The sequence below is a fragment of the Bos javanicus genome, chromosome 9, assembly GCF_032452875.1.
Source record: "Bos javanicus breed banteng chromosome 9, ARS-OSU_banteng_1.0, whole genome shotgun sequence".
Lineage (NCBI taxonomy): Eukaryota > Metazoa > Chordata > Mammalia > Artiodactyla > Bovidae > Bos > Bos javanicus.
Window position 1 is genome coordinate 28,592,651 of NC_083876.1, and position 24,527 is coordinate 28,617,177.

A 24,527-nucleotide genomic window follows, 5' to 3' on the forward strand; every position below is an offset into this window, starting at 1 on the left:
TAGTCCATGGAATTCTCCAGGCCAGAATACTGGAGTGGGTAGCCTTTCCCTTCTCCAAGGATAGAGCCTTTCCCTTCTCCCTATCCCAACCCAGGGATAGAACCCAGGTCTCCCACCCTGCAGGCAGATTCTTTAACAGCTGAGCCACAAGGGAAGCCCAGGAATGCTGGAGTGGGTAGCCTATCCCTTCCTCAATGGATCTTCTAGACCGGGGAATCAAACCGGGGTCTCCTGTATTGCAGATGGATTCTTTACCAACTGAGCTATCAGGGAAGCCCGAAGCCCCAAGAATGAATACTTAAAGGCAGAGAGTAAGGGAGACACGGAATGAACATATTCTGGAGAACGATTTCATTACAACAGTAAGTCCAGCCTCTGGTCAACTGCAGATTCTCCCAGACCAAATGCTTTGCACCCTTCACCATCTTCCCTCATCAATTTCCTCTTGTTCTCCTCCCCAGGCCCTGCTTCTGCCATAGACCTTCCCATGCCCTCTTCACTTTCATCCTACTCAAACTAGCGTTTGGAAAATATTTACTTAATTGATTCACAGGAATATGATCTGTGTGTGGTTCCCTACAAGGATAATGCCAGACAAAGTCTCAGACCAAAGAAGCAAATTGTTAATGGTGGCACTTCCACAAATGAGCTAATGGATAAGGAGTGGCATTTGGGAATGATGTGGAAAGATTTTTCTGAATTATCAGCATTTTACCTTCTGCCTGTTTTTGAGGTTGGTGGAGGTATTGGAGTCAAACCTGTGTTCTTGATACCACAGTTTGCATGACAGTGGCCAGATTCTTTAACCTCTTTGAAGCTTAGTTCCTCTAATCGATGCCATGCAATGTTTCTTCAATGGCTAAAGTATCCCCTTATTTTTCATTTGCAGTGTAGGCAGGAGAAACTAGATTCCTACAGTTTGATTTCTAGTAATTGAGTAGCTTTCAGTTGTTACCTGTTTCACTCTTCTTACCTTACATGCTTAAGGCTACCTAAATGCCCCATTCATTTATTATAAATAGCCAGGAACAAAAGGGGAAAGCAGTGGTTAAAGCATATTCTAATTCATTCATAAGTTTTTAAAAGCCAGTTTGTTTCAACTTTTAAGAACCTAGAACCTCTTATACAGAGTGAAGCAAGTCAGAAAGAGAAAAACAAATTACCGTATATTGACGTGCGTGTATGGAAACTAGAGAGATGGCACTGATTAACCTAGACGCAGGGAAGGAATGGAGACTCAGATGCAGAGAGTGGGCTTGTGGGCACAGTGCGGGAGGGAGAGAGCGGGCGAATGGAGACAGCAGCACTGACATAAATACACTGTTGCTGCTGCTGCTAAGTGGGCCGACTTTGTGCGACTGTGCGACCCCATAGACGGCAGCCCACCAGGCTCCTCTGTCCACAGGATTCTCCAGGCAAGAGCACTGGAGTGGGTTGCCATTTCCTTCTCCAGTATATATGCTATCATGTGTAAAATAGATAGTTGGTGAGAAGCTGCTGTTATAACTCAGGGAGGAGTCCAGTCTGGTGCTCTGTGATGACCTATGGGGTGGGATGCGGGAGCGGAGGGAGGCTCAAGAGGGAGCTGATAACATGTCTCATTATGGCTGATTTGCGTTGCTGTGCAGCAGAAACCAATAAAACATTGTAGAGCTATTTTCCTCCAATTAAAAAATAATTAAATACCTGTGGACAAGGTGTATTTGTTGCAACAACCTCAAAACTTGGAATTTTGTGAGCTAGATGGATAAATTTTACTAAAAACATTTCACTTGTACTGAAAAGTGTGAGCTTAAAGAAAAACCAAATCAGTATGTGTATGACAGCTCTTGTTTCATTTGAATGATGAGGACTCTGGTTCACGTTACTCTCGTGTCACCAGGCAACTGCCCCAGGTCTTGGAGATGTTGACTCAAATTCCAAGCTACCTACTCCACCTTAGAGTACTGAGGTTTCTGAAAACTTCAAAACCCTGCATGCTGGGCTCTGCAGGACAGTAACGATACATAATCACACATCAGAGGGTACAGAGAAGTGTTCTGGCATTTTCAGAAGCCTTTAACGCACATGTGAAAATGATGAAAACAATACATGTGTTCACAGGTTTGGGGATTTTTTGTTTGTTTGCTTGTTTGTTCTTTACCTATGTGTCTATGTCACTTCCCCCAGCAAAACCTCTCTGAAGCCTGCATAGAAAGCAGAAATACCTGTCTTCTATTAAGTTGAATAGTGTCCATATTTTAAAGCATTTAACTGCCAAGATTAAAATTCAAAACCAGTAAATTCTAAGTCAGAAGGCTTTCTGTAGTATGAAACACCATGTTTCCTTGATGTATTTTTCATTTAAGATAAGCTAACCCAGTCAAAGCAGAATGTTTTTGCTATTTTTCCCCCACAGGCATTTGTTCAACTGAGGCCATGCAGAATGGCCATTTTGGTGCTGTGTTCTATACATGACATAAAATGTTTTGAGCTTAAGAATGTTCTCATCCTTTTAATCCTTTCTATAACCTGACTCCAAATTTATCTGAGAAACATATGTTGAGTCACTCTCATCTCTATTTTTCATATCCACTGTAGTAATTCTAACTGTAAATAGAATTTTAAGTCTTCTCAAAACTGCATTTTTAAAATATTAGCTGCACTCTGGCAGTCTCTCCCTTTAGTTTATTCCAGTGGTAACTTCCATTTTTAAAATTAAAGGTGGTATGGAAACACATGATTCATTTCCTAATTTTATCACCATCTATAACAGGGGCAAGTGCCTAACTTCTCATAACACATTTTTAATGACCTGTGAAGTTCAGTAGCTGGGTGAAGATTAATAAGTGTTTTCTGCACTTAAAAATATATAGAAATATTTCAATAGGCCAATTTTAAAAACTGAAATGTAACATTCTGCACAAGACTCAAATGCCTATCTGCCCTTCACCCAGTAAAGTTTCTTTTTCCTATTTTACAATGTAATGGAATTGATAGAAAGTCAAATTAATCAATGCTATTAAAAACTGTCAAAAGAAACACAAACAATGACAATCTACAAGTAACTTTGAGATATCTGAGGATTTGGGGGCTAGAACTCTGGTCATTGGCAAATTAATAAATTAAAATTAAACAAACAAACAAAAAGCAACCTTGTATTCAAAGAGGAAGAAACCAGATTATTGGTATGATAGAGATCCTGTTAATTTCAGAATCAAGTCTAGATATCACATCACTGGACATCTGGGCCAGTACTTATCCCACAGTAATCATGGTTTCTAACGTTTTTCAACAATAAAAACTACCTTTTAATATCAGACCACCAGTGGATATGGTGGTTGTAATTTGTAAGCAGAAAAGACCCAGCCTCTGAGGTATATGAGAGAGAGAGAGGCACCCCTTCTGTTACCCTAGTCTATGGGGGTCAGGACTTCATGTGCTTAGAGGAAAGTTTCTGATACTAAAGGCTATTAGGGAAACACATCCATATCTTGACCTTCAGCCTTGCTTAGAAGTGATTCTTCTTCTTCTTCTTAGAAATGCGTTCTTCTAAAGCTTCATGAAAAGAAAAGCATTCACCCCTTTGATTGGAAAGTCCTCTTGCTTAGGAGTATATTGTTGGAGTGGAAGGAGGCTTATTTAAGTGAGAGTTCCACTTTGGAATGAAGAGATTCATATCCTTCCAGTTACTTACTGTTGTAACTTAAAAGTTGTATTCATTGGGGTATAAATGCCAAAAAATATCAAACATAAACTGATCTATGCATAGCGAGATTCTAGCCTAGATTCCAGAGAGGCAGAATAAGACTGAAGTAACCTTGCCTGCAGAACTTGGGCAGACACCTCAAACAAGGCAGTAGGCTGGACACTAAGGAGAGAGCCAGCCTGTAGGGGACCCCTGTGAATGGGCACAGTTAATGGACTCATGAATATCTAACTCCAGGTGTCCTTTTTCTGCATAATGATTCTCTCCTCTTACCCTCAAGTCTTTGGCAAAGTTTACTTCCCAGCTGGCACAGTTGGTAAAGATTCCACCTGCTGACACAAGAGACACAGTTCGAAACCTGGGTGGGGAAGATCCCCTGGAAAAGGAAATGGCAACCCACTCCAGTACTCTTGCCTGGAGACAACCATCTTAGTAATATCTCAGCTTTCGACAACAAAAGGAGTACCCTGAGGACAACCTAAGATGACACAGACTAGAAAGAGTTGCAGCAGCATCCAAAAACTTCCAGAGACATCAGGAAACAGTGAAGAGGGAGACCAGAGCACCAGACCAGAAAAAGTGACTACTAGCACCCAAGACAGACTCATAGAATCTAAGGGTTCTCAGAAATGCTAGGTGTGGGGAAAACAAACAAACAAAAAAGACTGTAAATCCTGGAGTGTGGGAGCTACAAGTATGCTTACTGAGGCAAGATGACTCCTCAAGAACCTATATGTTTTAGGTATCTGTTGATTGAGAAAATATTTAACAGTTGGAAAGGTACTATGAAATAAATATTTTAAGGAAATTAACTCATTTTTGTAATAATAATCTATATACATTTGAAAATTGTAGTATATATGATTGGAGAAGGAAATGGCAACCCATTCCAGTATTCTTGCCTGGGAAATCCCATGGACAGAAGAGCCTGGAGGGCTGCAGTCCATGGGGTCCCCAAAGAGTCAGACACTACTTAGCAACTGAACAACAAGTATATATGCTATGGGACGACAGTGTTTGTTTAGACACAGAGGTATGGCTTTGTAGACCTCTCTACTAATTCTATAGAATTCTAAAGGACCAGAATCCCCATTCTTGGCAAACACTGCCCTGTGTCATAAATCATGGCTCTACAGGCCAGCACCCCTGTCTCCTTGTAACAACCATAACTTTAATCACTAACATGTCAGCTTTTCTCCACCTACTTTTAACTCCCCTCTTCTTCCATTTGGAATAATAAGGCTATTCGAGTTAAAAAAAAATTATTTAACACTTGTATAATCTAAGCCCCTCAGATAGCTCTGAGGAGATGGAAAAGCTAGATAACCATGATTGCCAATGTTGAGCAGACATTTCCAGGGGGTCTCAGAATATGAGCAGAATAAAATGTAACAATCTAATGAGAGATTCCTTCTCACAGTCCCATCATTTTTTCAGCCTGGACTCCTGGGAGCTTCTTCTGAGTACCTACAGCCCACCACCAGTTTCTGGCTGTGGGCTTTCACATTGATGACTTCCTTCCCAGGGCTTACCCAAGCCTCATTTGTTAGACTGTGATAGTCACATGCAGAGACTCATTCTTGAGGGGAAAAACATAAGCTATCACTTCTGAAAACACTAAATTATTTTCAGCAAGGCCAAGATGGAAAGTCTCCTTTAATTAGCAAGTGCAATAAAGATATGACATTTAAAAACAAATTATAACACATTTCCATCCTTCATTGGAACACTGAATGATGACATATTGTTCTTTTATAGTTGCCATTTCCAAGTTTTAATTGCCTTGGTTTAATTGGTTTAATCCAAAAAATTGTCAATTCGGTAATTACCCCTATGCTGTTGGAATTAGCTTCATTTATCGAGCAAAGGAAAACTGACTTCAGATAGGGGAAAGCAAATAAAATACAGTGTCAGGGGAAATACTGCATCACTGAAGTATTAAAAAACAATATTGTATGTGACCCAAACTCAGTTTATTTTACAGGAATCCAAAATAGGTTCTTTTTCAATTCTGAACAGTAATATACCAATATAAAATCAAACATAAGTTAACTAATCCAGAATCATGTTCATTCACTTATAAATTTATTAATTCGCTTGAAAAATACCTACTGAGTGCCAATGATATGTGTGGCAAGAATTACAAAACTACCTCCATGGACTCTAATGGATGAGAAAAAAATAATCAACACAAATGTATGTATGAACACAAACTGTGGTAAATCTTAGATGAAAAATTATGAGGACCTGTGTGAGTGAATCAGGACCTGATGCACTAATAATATGAGCTGAAATATGGAGAAAAGAGCATCTGGTATAGAAGTAGAAAGAGAGTATTTCAAGCAGAAGAGAAGGGCACAGCACATTTCAGGAACTGAAATAAGGCCTGTGTGGCCCAAACGCAGAGAAGAAGGTAAGAAATATCAGGAGACAGAGTAGCTCACTTAACAGGGGCTACATCATTGCGGCATGTTAAGGATTCGGTCTACTCTTTCAGAAGTGCTGGGCAGCCACTGAAGTCTTTTAAGCAACAGTGTGGCAATCAAAGATGAACTTTAAGAAAGACCACTTTGGTTACAGAAAATGGAATAGATTGGAAAAGAAGAGTGGATTCTAGAGGTGAGTTTGGAGGCAGTTGCAGGTTTCCAAGTGAGAAATAATAAATCAGAAAGTAAAGTTTATGCCTTCAATTTAACAACCCAGAAAGTCTGAAGTTATTTGGGTTTCACGAGTGACCTATTTTCACAGAATTAAATGTGTCAGAGCTAAAAGGAAAACAGAGTGACAGAACAGAGGGTATGTGTGCTTTAGGATGAAACACACCCAGCTGAGCATCCTGGGCTGAACTTTTGCCTCTGTTCCTTGTTAACAGGGACGTTATGTGAGGTGTTAAGCTCTCTGAGCCTTGGCTCCCACATCTTTTGAGTACACATAATAATACCTCCCACAGTTGAGAAGATTAAGTGGGACACTGTGTGTGATACTGTCAGCATGGAAGGCCAGTTAATGTTGAAGAGCCCAGGACACATCAGCGGGTCTCATCCCCTCCTGTTAGAGATATTCATCTTCCTTTTGAAGCTTCTTCCTCCTCCTGAGTTTTCTTTTTCAGTGAACAGCACCATAACCCACCCAGTTGTACAAGTCAGAAACCCAGCAGACACTCTTGTCCCTCACCTTCCATGATCATCAAGCCATACAAAGTCTATCCCCTAAATAGCTCTTGAACTGATGGGCCAACGGCTCTGCTCTGCCTCGTTCACTACCCCAGTTAAGGGCGCCAGCCTGTCTAGATTCGATGGCTCTCTTCACTCATTATCCTGCCTCCATTCTGTTGCCCTCTAATCCATTATTTTCATACTGTTCATGGGGTTCTCAAGGCAGGAATACTGAAGCGGTTTGCCATTCCCTTCTCCAGTGACATTACTTTGCCAACAAAGGTCCGTCTAGTCAGGGCTATGGTTTTTCCAGTGGTCATGTATGGATGTGAGAGAGTTGGACTGTGAAGAAAGCTGAATGCTGAAGAATTTATGCTTTTGAACTGTGGTGTTGGAGAAGACTCTTGAGAGTCTCTTGGACTGCAAGGAGATCCAACCAGTCCATTCTAAAGGAGATCAGTCCTGAATGTTCATTGGAAGGACTGATGTTGAAGCTGAAACTCCAATACTTGGGCCACACGATACAAAGATCTGACTCATTTGAAAAGACCCTGATGCTGGGAGGCATTGGGGGCAGGAGGAGAAGAGGACGACAGAGGATGAGATGGTTGGATGGCATCACCAACTCAATGGATGTGAGTTTGAGTAAACTCCAGGAGTTGCTGATGGACAGGGAGGCCTGGCGTGCTGCAGTCCATGGGGTCACAGAGTCGGACACGACTGAGCAACTGAACTGAACTGAGTCCATTCTTTACACTAGCCAAGCAAACATCACTATCTCAGCTCTCTGACTACTCCCCTTAAGCCAAGAAAATGTCGCCCAGTTCCTTAGCATGACTAGCCACACCCTCTCTGATCTACACTCTGCTTACTCCCCAGCCTGAGGTCTTGCCTCCCCTGACCTCAGGTAGGTATGTGAAAGGAATTGCTCCCCATCCAGGGCATATGACTCCCAGACACACTCCCTTCACCTTCACATTCAGGCCACTGGCTGGAGCATCTACTTCCAAAGTTTCTCTTGACTAGGTCAGCCTCTACTCAATACTGAGCTTCAGCTCAGGAAACACTTCAGGAGGCATTTTGGCTTCACTTGACTGCATCCCAAGTACATGGTGATGGTGGTTTAGTCGCTAAGTTGTGTCCAACTCTTGCGATGCCATGAACTGTAGCTTGCCAGGCTGCTCTGTCCATGGGATTTTCCAGGCAAGAAAAACAGCCTATAACATGAATTTCATTACATGAATGAATTGAGCAAGCAGTCAAATGAAGTCTAAGGAGTCTCACTGGACTGGCCAAAGCCACAAAGGTTAGGCGTGATACCATGAGGAGAAGACCCAGGCCTTTGGCTACATGTTGCAGTGTTCCCTTCTCTCCATCATGCTGGCATTTGCCTTATTAATCTCAATTACATTTACTCTCTTCATTAACCCTTCAAAACATTCTCTTCACGTGTTTGCAGAATGTTATGCATTTATACCGAGGGTTATAGTTTTTGCCCTCAAAGCCGACCAATGTCCCCTCTTACCAAAAGGCTTCCTGGACTCCCCTAAAAAGTAGTAGCCATGGCTCCTGTGATGCTCTTGAGCACTCCTGCAGCATTTTTTATACTGCCTTCCCTCCTTGTGATCCTGTGAATTTTTCAGAAAATAGGACCATGCTGGATTCATTTGACATCTCTGATATCCAAGACTATTTTTGGGACACAGTAGTAGTACTTAATATTTGTTGACTGTAATGGCTTCCCTGGTGGCTCAGATGGTAAAGAATCTGCCTGCAGTGTGGGAGACCTGGGTTTGATCCCTGGGTTAGGAAGATCCCCTGGGGAAGGGAATGGCAACCTACTCCAGTATTCTTGCCTGGAGAATCCCATGGACAGAGGAGCCTGGAGGGCTACAGTCCATGGGGTCGCAAAGAGTGGGGCATGACTGAGCGACTACCAAACACACACACACACACACACACACACACACACACACACACAGAGAAAATGGCTCTTCAGAGCTGAACAGTGTGTCCAAATAAGAGCAACTAAAGTGATGCCAAGGAAAAAAAATGATGCAAGAAGACAGACTACAATGATGATGGCTCTGTCATCTAGAGATTTGTTGGAGTTTGAAAAAAGGCACAGTTGGCTCTGCTAAGATGAAGAATCAAGAAGGCAATTGAGATGATGGTGTCACTGCTGGAACAGGCTGCCTCTCCTGGCAAGAACCTCAGTCTCCCAGTGACCTTCCTGCTTCTTTTTATTCAGAGTCAGAGTCAGAAAAGAAAAAGCTCTCTTTCCGACAGCTGGACAGGTAAGTAGGAAAGCTCAGTCACAGAGTGCTTTCTACACTCTGGGAAGCCTACCTACAGTCAACGCTAGAAGAACTGGTTTCATAGGTGTCACAGGTTCCTGATGTGGCAGTCAGCTGATGTGATGGAAATGGAGCTGAGCTGGGGGTAGAAATCCAAGTGTTGATCCAAGACTTGCCCGTGGCCTTGGGCAAAGCTCTGGGCCTCATTTTCCTGCTCTGTGAGATGAGAGGTTTGAACTAGATGGTTTCCTATAGTACTTTCTCATGTAGAAATTCTTTAGCATAGGGAGTAAGCACTTGGATTTACTAATGCAGCTATAAAACCAAGGGGAAGAAGACTGTAAATGTGGGTAATGACTGCAAATGCAGACATCTAATCTCATCCTTTTCACTCCTGTCACTTGGTCTAGACTAGCTGAAGCACAGATCCATAATGATATTCCCTCATCCACACACAGCAAGCACAGCCAAAAGTTTTATGAATAAAAAATTAGAGATACAGTAAGGCTGTAAAGCAGCAGTTTGCAAATATCAAAATCAGTGTGGCAACTTTTGAAAAACAAGCTCTGATGCCCTGCACCAGATCTACCAAACCAGAATCTTTAAGATGGAACCCTGGGTATGTTTTTTTACAAGGCTCTCATGTGCCTTTGGTGATCAACTAATTTGGAGCTCATTTACAAAGGAAAAATAGTGTTTTTCAAAGGGTAGCCTGTAGATCATTTTCATGTAAATTATCTAAGATGCTTGGCAAAAAAAATCTAGGAAGATGGCCCCAAATCGGCATTTTAACAATTCTTTCAGTGATTTTACAAATAGCTTACATATGCTGACAAACGAAATAATCATACAGGCAAGACCTCAAAGTCTACTGAACAATATAGTGAAGACAGGAAGTTCTGACTGCGAGAGGTCCATTCATCATTATTACTTCTATCGTATTTCATCATCTCGTTTACTCCCATAAAAAACTGTGATACAAGCACTTTTATCCTCATTTTACTGACAAACTGAAGCAATAGAGAGTTCAGGTAATTTCTCAAAAACCATGAGATTCATAAATGGATACAGGAGAACTGAAAAATAATGCCACATAGCTAAAGAACAGCCTATACTGCTATAGAATTAAAGAGTTCAGTAGAACCTTTTAATTAAATCATCTGCTGAGATCTTATCTGAGGAAGCAAGTTAGCAATATGCCTCAGTTCCTGTTGGCTGGCTTTATTACCTACATCACAAATGTTTACGTCATTAAAAATAATCATAGATTAGCCAAGATGTAAGGACTAGTAGCTAATAAACAACAATTTAAGGAATGCCCTCAAATCCTAAAATGATCCAAGGTAGTCATCACTTCTAGTCATCAACCTTTGAAACAAATATTAGCTGATGAGAAGCACAGAAATATGCTGTGCAGGGTCTCGCCCACTTGGTGAGGAGCCCAGTCACCTCCAGATCTTAATTATCTGACTCTGCTTCATTAATCTATCTTTATACCATGGGCCCTAGACTGTATGCCTTTCAACATGCTAGAACAGGACTACATTAGACTTGAAATATCTTTCAGGGAATACAATATAAAATGCTATTACTACAAACACATTTTTTTTAGGACAAAACTCTCTGCCCCCTTTGATTCATCTCAATTTGTCTAATAAAATATGTTTGTGAAAAGATGTGCTTGTCTTGATCTCTTGCTACACTGAAGTAGAAAGGATCTCCCAGATTCCCCATTCCTGCGTTGACAAGGACTTGGTATCGCACAACAGAAGGTATTTCATAAATATGATGAAACCAAATGGATCATAGCTATTATGAGCTCTAACTTTGATTTTTTAAAAACAATTCACTAAAATCATTAATGGAAAAGACAAAGTTGTCCAAAACCATACAATTTTTAACAGAATTCAAATTCTTTCCCTTTCCTCTGTTTATATCCTACTCTTTCCCTCTTCCTTTCACATTGATGTTACAGCCTTTCTAAAATATGTGAACACACAGATACTTTCACAAAGGGGAAAAGTAATAAAAATGACATTAAGAAAGAGAAATTGCAAAAAAATAACTAAACATTCAGTAGTTGTTGATAGATTTGTTGAAGGTTTTCTGACTGAGGATTTGTTTTCCTTAAGGATGACTTTTGTGTGTACTTTGCTCCCATTCAAATTTTGCATGCCAACTCAGATTGTATCACTATATCTTGTCAAATGTTTTACTGAAGGAGCCATTTCTCCACAAAATCAGTATCTAATTTCCTAAGTAAAGAAGAAAAAAATACTTACAAATATCTGATTAAAATATGCTGCTATTTCTAAGACAGATGTAGGAAGAAACTCTGACACACCCTTTTTCCTGTAAAAAAAAAAAAAAAAAAAAAGACTATGAAAAACCAGATAAGGTGAAAATCCATTTAGATCATCAAATTTCAATCAGGACATAAAACTGGTAAACATCATGACTTGTTTGACTTTCTTGAGAAAAGCAGAATCTCCAATTCTACAACAAAATTTTCTATTAAAAGTCAAAAGGGTTCATTTCAAATAACAAGTGTTAGTACCTAGGATTGCCAGCTACAAAATGCAATTATACTACAACAGTGCAATGAGGGATTAATGTCAAGCTGAGAAAGTCATCATGTAGGCTCCCTCCGCTGTGCTCTAAATCACTCTAGTCTATCTCTACTATTGAACCTATCACCTATATTGTTAATTTCTGATTAGTGCCTGCCTTCCCATCCCCCACCTCACACAAGTTTCTTAAAGCCTTTTGAGGGCACAGACTGTGATTCATTCACCTTGCCACATGGTAGGAGGGATGCAATAAATATCAGTTGAATGTCAAGGTCTGTGAGGTGCTTTTCAGACTCAGAGCTGCTTGAACGCATACTTATCACTGCGGAAGAATTTTAAAACCCACAGCAGACATCTTTCGATTGCATTCCTCTACTCAGCCTCCTATATGATTTTCTCTGTTCCTCTCACTGTGTATCTGAAACTGTTTTCCTTCAAATGAGTCCTATTTGTTCAGATGAGATAAAGGGAACTGAGAAGAGGAAGAGAAAAATAAACGAACAAATGATCATATGGGAAGTAGTAACAAAGCAAAAATTTTACAAGCTTCAAAATTTATGTAATATAATGCAAATATGCACCCCAAAAGAGCAAGATTAAGAAAAATACTTTTGTAGTCCTAATTTTTCAAACATTTGTTTATGGCTCTCAGAAAAGATCTAGTAGAAACTTCAAATAGGAACCCAGTTTAAAATCAGGTAAAAAGCTTAACACTGTTATTCTTTAAAAAGCATAATACTGTTATGTCTTTAAATGTATATTTAATAAATCCCTATAATTTTACGCTTTTTCCAGGATTAAATTTTGTTTTTATTTTATGAATTTCCACCTATCTCTTCCTATTTCACTAGAATCAAAAGAAAGAAAGACTGACAGTTTTTTCCCTCTTCACTTCTTTGCAGCTTATGCTATATTCAAATATATTCATGCAACGGACTTTAAAAATAATATCCATATGAATTTTTGATTCTTCACAGACATCAAAATTCAGATTTATGGGTGATATGCTAAACACAAATACACTAAAGATTAAGAGACTGAGAGACTCTCTACTTATCCTTTAAACTATCAATTATCAAAACTACCAACAAAAGAAAAGTAATTTCTGAAAAGGCTTTAAGAACAGTGGCATGCCTTTAACATCACCAACAAACTGTTTTGAGCACACATCTCCTATATATGAAAATTCATGTTTATAAATTATAAGTACCACTCTTCTAGTGAAAAACATAATTTGTTATATTATCATTGACATGTATGTTAAATACCTTAACAGAAATTTAAATCAAATAAGAATACTGTAAATATAACTTAAGTGTTCTACTAAGTTCTTCCTGAACTTCCAGGTTGGATGCAGAATTTAGAAGACCTTGCTACTATACAAGATCTAATTTCCTCTCCATTATCTCTCCTGTAACTACAGTTTAACTAGGGAAAACCTAGTTAAATATACACATATACATATAACTACTAAGAGATTCCCAAGGGAAAAAGGCCAGTGGTTTCAGCAAAGGTTATTATAAGCTTTTCAAGAGGAGCAAATCAAGATGTGGGTGGATCAGCAGAAATTCATCATATTAGTATACATGCACATGCAGGGGTGTGAATTAGCATAGATCTTGCAAATCAGCTAATTCAGTGATTTTCAAACTATTTTAAAATATTTCTTTCCCAAATGAACTCTTCAGCAGGTGGCCAATATGTTAAGACAGACACAAACCGAATGGCTCTGGCTAAAACAGCTTCAGTCTCTACCCACTCTGTCTTCTTCCACCTCGACTCTCCCTCCACAAATTTAGTTTGAAAATTACTTGACAACACTGCCATCTTAGAGATAAAGCTACCATGCTGAAGAGGGAATGAGTAGCTGTTATAAGACAATGAAATAGATAAAGCAGCTGAATGACTGACCCTGGACACTGGACTGTCTTCCTTGTAGATGTCCCTGCCTTGTTTTCATGGACTGGCTTCCCTGCACAACCCCAGCAGATCTCATTTGCAAATTTAATTTTTAAAGTATGATCTGGTAAGATTTAAGGTACTCTTTGCTTCTAGGGTTTGATAAAATAATGAATACTTATCCTTTTCTTTTAAATCTATACGAACTTGAAAGTTTTCATGACTTGAGAAGTCAGGCATGTCAGTATGCAAACTCTGCATAAAGAAGGATTCTGTTCACTTCAGATAGATCTAACACTGCACTTATACAGCTTGGCTTCATGTACCTCACCCTACCTAGCCCTGGACCTGATCTGACAATTTCTCCAAAAAAATGAAATACAAATATAAAGATGAGGCCTGCTTAGTTATATTAAATAAATGTCTGCCTCTATCATCAGAGAAGGCAATGGCACCCCACTCCAGTACTCTTGCCTGGAAACTCCCATGGACGGAGGAGCCTGGTGGGCTGCAGTCTATGGGGTCGCAAAGAGTCGAACACAACTGAGCAACTTCACTTTGACTTTTCACTTTCATGCATTGGAGAAGGAAATGGCAACCCACTCCAGTGTTCTTGCCTGGAGAATCCCAGGGACGGGGAGCCTGGTGGGCTGCTGTCTATGGGGTCACACAGAGTCGGACACGACTGAAGCGACTTAGCAGCAGCAGCAGCAGCCTCTATCATACCAAGGATTGTAGGACTGAAGATGAAGTTGTTTGAGAACAAATAAGCAACTAGAGAACTCCATGAGGTAATACTTAGTCAATGGTTGCACTGAGCTGTTTTACAGTTTCAATGAGCTACTAAATCTACTGATAGCTGCTTCAAGGGACATTAGTTTCTACTTTTGTTTGTTTTTAAAGGCAAATCATAGTTCTAAAATGTATAAAGGCCTGAACATTCAAAATATCAGATGAGAGGATGGAAGGGAGGGAATATATGTATACATATAGCAAATTCACATTATTGTACAGCAGAAACTAACACAATATTATAAAGCAATTACACTCCAATTAAAATAATTTTATTAAATAAAAAAATGTATATATCAGGTGAACTTTATCTGCTTCCTAAAAAAAAAAAAAAAAACTGACCACTTCAACTGCAAGACCCAGTTTTGAAAGGCTGTTTTCTGACCATGCAGTTAATCTCTCAAGCATTATAAAGATGAAAACAAACATCAAAAGATGAATCAATGTGACATGAGAGAGTATGGGCATTCATGAGGATGTTTTCTATCCACAGAACTCAAATGAACTAGCTTAGGAAAACAAATGACTCTATATGCCTGACACAGAGTAAGCACTCGACACATGTTTACTGCATAAACAGAGAATGAATGAATGAAAGTTGAAAACAGATCAGAAGCAGGTAGAATAAGGCCAGATTATCAAGAGTTCTGAAACAGACTTCATGCTATGGGCTACTAAACTGAGGTTTAACAACAAAAATGGCTCTTTAAAAGAAAAATGAGTGAGCTGATAGTAAGCAAACAGTAAATCCAGCTGTAAGACTCTAGAAGTAATCTTGGCGTTGGCAATAAAGCCCACCAAAGGGGGAGACAATAAAACTGGATTAAGGAAAGTGTAGCAGAGGCTTCTGCTTGGGTTCTCAATAGCTCTTCTGCTCTTCTCTAAAAAATACAAAGTTCAGCTGGGTACATAGCTAAGGACCTCATTACCAAGCCTCCCATGCTGGTAGATGCCACCATGTAACTGGATTTTGTCACTGAAACATGAGCTGTGAGCCTAAGTGATGTATGCGTTTCTAGGTTATACCATAAAGAGAGGGGAGTGTGGTCCTTCCCTTCTCTTTTTCCTTTTTTGAAAACTTGATAGTATCTGTATGGTGAGCCATCATTCACCACATGGACAAGGAAACCACCCTGGGCATGACAAAGCAACAAGATGTAAGTAGCCCGTATCCCTAACATGTCAAGCCATTACACCATGTCTGTACCATCTACCTGGGCTGTAATAAGACAGAACTAAACCTATACTAGGTTTAAAGAAAGTGAAGTCGCTCAGTTGTGTCCGACTCTTTGTGACCCCATGGACTGTAGCCTACCAGGCTCCTCCATCCGTGGGATTTTCCAGGTGAGATTACTGGAGTGGGGTGCCATTTCCTTCTCCAGGGGATCTTCCCAACCCAGGGATAGAACCCAGGTCTCCCACATTGTAGGCAGACACTTTACCATCTGAGCCACACTATGTTTAATCCACTATTATTTCAGGACTTTATTATAACTGTCAAACCAATATTTTAACTAATTCAGATGAATAAAAAATATTTTGAAGTAGAAAAATCCACAGAATGTGGTGATAGGCCAAAGTGAATGAAGGAGGGCAACAAGTTGAAACAATTGCAAGGTTTTATGTTTAGGGAACTGGATCACAGAATCACTAACAAAATAACAGACGAGAAGGAGAGCTAGTAAGTTTAGATGCTGGCAATATTGCCAAGGGGACGGCAGAGTAAGTAACTGGAACTATGGGCCTGGCACTCAGACAAGAGGAGAAAATTAAAAACGGAAATTTCAGCAATTTTGTATCGTATATAGAGTTGAAAAAATGAGAACTGATAGAATCTCAGACTAAAGAGATCAGTGTGTGTGTCAATGAATAATAGTGTGTTCTCACAAGAGGCAGGAGGGAGAAGCAGTAAGCAGCAATTAATAAGAGTAGGGTAATCAAAACCACAATGAGGTACCATTTCACGCCAGTCAGAATGGCTGCGATCCAAAAGTCTACAAGCAATAAATGCTGGAGAGGGTGTGGAGAAAAGGGAACCCTCTTACACTGTTGGTGGAAATGTAAACTAGTACAGCCACTATGGAGAACAGTGTGGAGAGTCCTCAAAAAACTGGAAACAGAACTGCCATACAACCCAGCAATCCTACTACTGGGCATACACACTGAGGAAACCAGAAGTGAAAGAGACACGTGTACCCCAATGTTCGTCACAGCACTGTTTATAATAGTCAGGACCTGGAAGCAACCTAGATGTCCATCAGCAGATGAATGGATAAAGAAAGCTGTGGTACATATACACAATGGAGTATTACTCAGCCATTACAAAGAATACATTTGAATCAGTTCTAATGAGGTGGATGAAACTGGAGCCTATTATACAGAGTGAAGTAAGCCAGAAAGAAAAAACACCAATACAGTATAATAACGCATATATATGGAAAAAGTGTGGTCAGAGCGGGCTAAGGCTGGGAGAAAGTCTGACACTAACAACAGTATAACGCTAAGCACATGAGCTTTGGAGCCAGGCTGGCTCTAGAACATAACCATAACTGGGCCACTTTAATACAACTTTTCTTATGTTTAATGTGAAAATTCTTTCTGGGGCTATTGGTAGTTCTCCTCCATTCTTCCATGGAGGAAGATAATAAAGCTGTTAATAAAGCTAGTGGATGCGATGGAATTCCAGTAGAACTATTCAAAACCCTAAAGGATGATGCCATCAAGGTGTTGCATTAAATATGTCAGCAAATCTGAAAGACCCAGTAGTGGCCACAGGACTGGAAAAGGTCAATCCTCATCCCAATTCCCAAGAAGAGTAGTACGAAAGAATGTTCTAACCATTAGAAAACTGCACTCATCTCCCACACTAGTAAGGTCAAGCTTAAAATCTTGCATGCTAAGCTTCAGCATTATGTGAACCAAGGACTTCCAGATGTCTAAGATGGTTCCAAGAGGAACCAGAGATCAAACTGCCTACATTTGCTGGATCATAGAGAAAGCTAGAGAATTCCAAAAAAACATCTACCTCTGTTTCATTGACTACACCAAAGCCATTGACTGTGTGGATTATAATAAATACTGTGGAAAGCTGTTAAAGAGATGGGAATACCAGATCACCGTACCTGTCTCCTGAGAAACCTGTATGCAGGTCAAGAAGCAACAGTCAGAACACTGTATGGAACAACCGACTGGTTCAAGATTGAGAAAGGAGTATGGCAGGGCTGTCTGCTGTCACCCTGTTTGTCTAACTTATATGCTGAGCACATCATGAGAAATGCCGGGCTGGATGAGTTACAAGCTGGAATCAAGATAGGTGGGAGAAACATCAACAGCTTCAGATATGTGGATGACACCACTCTAATGGCAGAAAGTGAACAAGAGCTAAATAGCCTCTTGATGAGGGTGAAGGAGGTGAGTTAAAGAGCTGGCTTAAAACTAAACATTAAAAAAACTAAGATCATGGCATTCAGCACCATTACTTTATGGCAAATAGAAGGGAAAAAAGTGGAAGTAGTGACAGATTTCCTCTTCTTGGGCTCTATAATCACTATGGTGGGTGACTGCAGTTATGAAATCAGAAGATGTTTGCTTCTTGGCAGGAAAGCTATGACAAACCTAGACAGTGTGTTGAAAAGCAGAAACATTGCTCTGCCGACAAAGGTCCATATAGTCAAGGCTAGGGTCTTCCCAGTGGTCATGTATGGTTGTCAGAGCTGGACCATAAAGAAGGCTGAGAGCTGAAGAATTGATATTTTTGAACTGTGGTGTTGGAGAAGACTCTTGAGAGTCCCTTGGACAGCAAGGAGATCAAAACCAGTTAATCTAAAGGGAAATCAACCCTCATTAAAAGGACTGATGCTAAAGCTGAAACTCTAGTGTTTTGGTCATCTGAAGCAAACAGCTGACTCACTGGAAAAGTCCATGATGCTGGGAAAGACTGAGGACAGAAGCAGAAGAGGGAGTCAGAGGATGAGATGGGTGGATGGCATCACTGATTCAATGGACATGAATTTCAGCAAACTTTGGGAGATGGTGAGAGACAGAGAGGCCTGGCGTGCTACAGTCTGTGAGGTCAGTCTGGGAGACAGAACAACAACAAATGTAAATATAGAACTTTTGCTCATAGAGTGTTCTGAAGATTAAGACAATGTCTTAGTATAAATACCTTAATAAACAATAGTCATTATTATTAGGATGTTCTTTGCAGCAAAGGAGAAAGTGCACTTTAGAAGGTTAATGAGTAGTACAAGATCACAAATCATTACTTTACTGGGGGCAAAGGAGTATAAACTCAGCTTCATCCAAAACCCAATTGTCAATTACCAACACAGAGCCAAAACAGAGCTGTGAAAATTTCAAACACACTTGGGTATTTTTTTCATTAATAAAATTGATTTATAGCCAACTTTTTTTTATCCCTTCCTTCTGACTTCCATTTCCTTTCAAAACGAACTCTGTATGAATTCCTGTGTGGTTTTGATCCCATTATTTCCTGGGCCAAAGGTTTCCCTCTTTAATCTACTTTGCCCTAATGTTCTCAATCATGGCTATTTCTTCTTCCTACCATCTAGGAAAAACACAGGTAGAAAAAAAAATGTATTACAGAAATCTTATTCTAAGGCATATATCTTTATTAACTATTTGATAAGCTTCAAATTTAGGTGCTTCTACCTAAATAAAACACTGATTGTTAGTTTTAGATTTTAGAATAGCATGAAGAAAAAAATCTGAAGTAGCATTTTGAGATAAATTGATTCTTAACAGGTCTTTGGAAGAGTTATTCTTGGAAACTATCTCTAAGAATTATCTCTGAAGAGCAAACCAGCCAAGACTTCAAACTCAGTTCATCAGTAAAGAGGCTTAGGCTGAAATGCCCATCTCTGGTTTTCAAATTCCCCTTTACTAAGAGAAGCAGCCTAGCCTTGTTTCTCTTTCTCGTTGTTGTCATCACCATTTTGAGGATTTTTTTTTTTTAATCCAGGTATATAGGTCAACTAGAAAAACCCATTGCTTTTCTAATTCATAATCTGTCTAGAATTGGAGAGCCATTTAGAGCAGGCCATTGCATTAAACTGTACAGACCGCACTTCATGACTGCAGCCCAATACTCACAGTTGGATTTTAAAACGTTAACATCATTAAAGTACAAAAGTAGAATAAAGGAAAGTCTTAATACACTTTTCTACAAAGATGTATTCTTCCCTAGAGTGTTGCTTAGTAGACATACTAAATTCTTTACATTTAGTTCAGTTCAGTTCAGTTAAAAGGCAGAGGAACCAGAGATCAAATTGCCAACATCTGATGGATCATGGAAAAAGCAAGAGTGTTCCAGAAAAACATCTATTTCTGCTTTATTGACTATGCCAAAGCCTTTGACTGTGTGGGTCACAATAAACTGTGGAAAATTCTGAAAGAGATGGGAATACCAGACCACCTGACCTGCCTCTTGAGAAACCTATATGCAGGTCAGGAAGCAACAGTTAGAACTGGACATGGAACAACATACTGGTTCAAATAGGAAAAGGAGTATGTCAAGGCTGTATATTGTCACCCTGCTTATTTAACTTATATGCAGAGTACATCATGAGAAAGACTGGGCTGGAAGAAGAACAAGCTGGAATCAAGATTGCCAGGAGAAATATCAATAACCTCAGATATGCAGATGACACCACCCTTATGGCAGAAAGTGAAGAAGAACTAAAAAGCCTCTTGATGAAAGTGAAAGAGGAGAATGAAAAAATTGGCTTAAAGCTCAACATTCAGAAAACGAAGATCATGGCATCCAGTCCCATCACTTCATGGGAAATAGATGGGGAAACAGTGGAAACAGTGTCAGATTTTATTTTGGGGGGCTCCAAAATCACTGCAGATGGTGACTGCAGCCATGAAATTAAAAGACACTTACTCCTTGGAAGGAAAGTTATGACCAACCTAGATAGCATATTCAAAAGCACAGACATTACTTTGCCAACAAAGGTCCGTCTAGTCAAGGCTATAGTTTTTCCAGTGGTCATGATGGATTTGAGAGTTGGACTGTGAAGAAAGCTGAGCGCCAGAGAATTGATGCTTTTGAACTGTGATGTTGGAGAAGACTCTTGAGAGTCCCATGGACTGCAAGAAGATCCAACCAGTCCATTCTAAAGGAGATCAGCCCTGGGATTTCTTTGGAAGGAATGATGCTAAAGCTGAAACTCCAATACTTTGGCCACCTCATGCGAAGAGTTGATTCATTGGAAAAGACTCTGATGCTGGGAGGGATTGGGGGCAGGAGGAGAAGGGGACGACAGAGGATGAGATGGCTGGATGGCATCTCGGACTCAATGGACGTGAGTTTGAGTGAACTCTGGGAGCTGGTGATGGACAGGGAGGCCTGGTGTGCTAAATATATTTATTATTTAAAAGATGAATTAACTTATTTAAATATGCTTCACTTTAAGACATTACATTCAAGGCAAGAAGATTATGGACAGAACAAAAAAAGAGACAAAACTCAACGAAGATATATTTAATGTCAAAGTTATCTCCTTCCTTCCCCTTCTTGGATTTTAGAATGACTACATGTCTCACACGGAGGCCAGTGACATTTACTACTAGCCGAATTTACACTTCCTCTATCAGCACCTTGTTCATGTCAGGATTTATCTGGCTCAGAGGAAAAAGGCAGCTGCAATGGTGACTCACTAAAATGGTGATTCACAATTCTCAGGGAAGCAGCTGCTGCTAAAAGCTGTGCTTCACACATCAATCATTTGCTGATTGTCACAGCTAGTTCAGGCACATTATCTGCTCGGCCCACTGATTGTGTGGTTGTTGATATTTGCATCGCATTGCAGTGTTCCTGTTGTCATACCATGCTGCACTAGTTGAAATAACATCATCCTGTGGACCTTCAAAAATGAGAAAATCCACATCATCATGAAAATACAACCATCTCATGAAGGAGCCGATGAAAAGAGCAGTCATTCTAAATGCTAAGAGACTAGCTGATTTTCAGTAGTATGATTCTACCCACCTCTGCATTTCTCTGAGGGACTGACCTCAGTCAGTCACAGTCCAGCAGTATCATAAGTGCCAGATTTGGGGTTATGGCTTGAGCGATGACCCCTCCTCCCCAAAGGAAATGTTGAAGTTCAAACCCCAGTACCTTAGACTGTGATCTTATTTGTAGATGTAACCAAGTTAAGATGAAGTCATACTGCTGTAGGGCAGACCCTTAATCCAATACAACCGGTGACCTTAGAAAAAGAAGGAAGGAAAAGGGAGGTGGCAAGACAGGGATAAATTAGGAGGCTAGGATTAACATACACACACTTCTATGTATAAAATGGGGCTTTCCTGGTGGCTCAGATGGTAAAGAATCTGCCTGCAGTGCAGGAGACCTGGTTTTGATCCCTGGATCAGGAAAATCCCCTGGAGAAGGGAATGGCTACCCACTCCAGTATTCTTGCCTGGAGAATTCCACGGACAGAGGAGCCTGGCGGGCTATAGTCTATGGGATCACAAAGAGTCAGACACGACTGAGCAGCTAACATGTATAAAACAGATAACCAGAAAGGACCTACTGTATAGCACTGAAAATTCTACTCAATATTCTGTAATAGCCTATATGGGAAAAGAATCTGAAACACACACACACACACATATATCTGAATTGCTATGCTATACACCTGAAACTTAGACAATCAGATCAGATCAGTCGCTCAGTCGTGTCTGACTCTTTGCGACCCCATGAATCACAGCACGCCAGGCCTCCCTGTCCATCACCAACTCCCGGAGTTCACACAGACTCACGTCCATATCAAGTCAGTGATGCCATCCAGCCATCTCATCCTCTGTCGTCCCCTTCTCCTCTTGCCCCCAATCCCTCCCAGCATCAGAGTCTTTTCCAATGAGTGTGAATCAACTACACTTCAGTTAAAAATTTTTTTTAATAGGGGGAAAATGTTAAGACATAGAGACACAGGAGGAATGTCATATGAAGATGGAGGCACAGACTAAAGTAATATATCTACAAGCCAAGGAATACCTGGGTCTGCCAGAGGCTGGAAGAGATCAGGAAAGATCTTCCCTTAGAGGCTTTGGAGGGAGCACAGTCCTGACAACACTGTGAAATAACAAATTACCAGTTTGTTGTATTGTGTTACGGCAGCCCTTTTCGGGCATCCATCTGGGGATAGTGAAAGAGTATCAGCAGCTCCTAGAGGGTATGGTATAAAGTGTGTTGACTTAGGAAACAACAGTGACTTTAATGTTTTTTTCAAGCCACATTTACTCAGACTTTTCTCAAATTAAAGCATCCCTAAATTCGTAGATAACTGAGCATAAACAACATCAGGATCAGAATAACAGATTAAAAAACATAATATTGGCTTGAGATGAACCAAATATCCCATAACAGCTTGCATGTCTAGTGCTTCCTGGTATCTCATGACCTTTTGGTATTAACAGATATAAAGCTGTCACCATCTTTACTCATTCCTAGAAGTTCCAACACATGCAAAAGAACGAACAGATGCATTAGAATCATTACAGAACCTGTTTCCATAATGTTTGCAAATCAAAAGAAGTGCATAAGAAATGTGTATAATCAAAATAAGGAAAACAAGAAATATGCTTAAGAGATTGAGCCATTAAACTAAACCTTCATAATCTTGCTTAAGCTTTTAGCTTGTTGTTCAATTGTGTATGACTCTGTGACCCCATGGACTGCAGCACACCAGGCCTTCCTGTCCTTCACTATCTCCCGGAGTTGGCCCAATTCATGTCCATTGAGTGGATGATGCTATCCAACCATCTCATCCTCTGTCCCACCCTTCTCTAGCCTGCAATCTTTCCCAGCATCAGGGTCTTTTCCAATCAATCAGCTTTTTGCTTCAGGTATTGGAGCTTCAGCTTAAGCATCAGTCCCTCCAATGAATATTCAGGACTGATTTCCTTTAGGATTGATGGTTTGATCTCCCTGCTGTCCAAAAGACTCTCAAGAATCTTCTTCAGTACCACAATTCGAAAGCATCAATTCTTTAGCACTCAGCTTTCCTTATGGTCCAACTCTCACATCCATACATGACTACTGGAAAAACTACAGCTTTGACTATACAGACCTTTGTCGATAAAGTGTTGTCTCTGCTTTTTAATATGCTGTCTAGGTTTGTCATAGTTTTTCTTCCAAGAAGCAAGCATCTTTTAATTTCATGGCTGCAGTCACCATCTGCAGTGATTTTGGAGAAAATAAAATCTATCACTGTTTCCACTTTTCCCTTATCTATTTTCCATGAAGTGATGGGACCACATGCCAAGATCTTAGTTTTTATTTTGGAAGGTAGTAAAACATAGCAAGCTAGACTCAGACACCTGTGAGTTATGCAACCTCCACTACTAACTAGTTCTGCGTCTGTAGGCAGGCTATATACCATCTCCAAACTTCAATTCAATCATTAGTAAATGAGCCTAATAATGTTACCAACTTTATAAAGAAACCATTCGGTAATTATCAGCAACTATTCCTAAGAGTCAGACACGACTGGGCGACTTCACTTTCACTTTTCACTTTCCTGCATTGGAGAAGGAAATGGCAACCCACTCCAGTGTTCTTGCCTGGAGAATCCCAGGGACGGGGGAGCCTGGTGGGATGCTGTCTATGGGGTCACACAGAGTCGGACATGACTGAAGAGACTTAGCAGCAGCAGCAGCAGCAGCATTCTTATTACCAAGGGCTTCCCAGGTGAAGAGGTAAAGGATCCACCTGCCAATGCAGGAGGAGCAAGAGACGCAGGTTCAATCCCTGGGTTGGGAAGATCCCCTAGAGGAGGAAACGGCAACCCACTTTAGTATTCTTGCCTGGAAATTTCATGGACAGAGGAGCCTGGCAGGCTATAGTCCATGGGGTCACAAAGAGTTGGATACAACTGAGCACACACATTCTTATTACTAATCTCAGTCTTAGCTAAATTTGCCACTTCACTCATGGAAGAGATATTCCTCCAGGCCTCTGCTTTCTGTTTTAAAACCAGAAAGAAACAAAGCCAGCTGCAAAATGGGTCAACTCTAAACAGTACCCATAATGCCATAGCCTCTCTTTCTACAACTAGACAGAAAGAGTAAATCCTTTGTAAATATTGTTGTTAAG

At 40.2% G+C, this 24,527-nt stretch overlaps 1 protein-coding gene across 3 annotated transcripts in view; it reads right to left on the reverse strand.

Moving 5' to 3' along the window:
• PKIB (cAMP-dependent protein kinase inhibitor beta) overlaps window positions 1–24,527 on the reverse strand; it is a 121,312-nt gene that overhangs the window by 37,189 nt on the left and 59,596 nt on the right. For 2 of the 3 annotated variants that reach the window (XM_061427444.1, XM_061427443.1), the window contains one exon: window positions 11,423–11,492. The exons of the other annotated variant lie outside the window; for it this stretch is intronic. The gene's annotated coding sequence lies outside the window, so the exon portion shown is untranslated. The remainder of the gene's footprint in view (window positions 1–11,422; window positions 11,493–24,527) is intronic. 3 annotated transcript variants of the gene reach the window in all.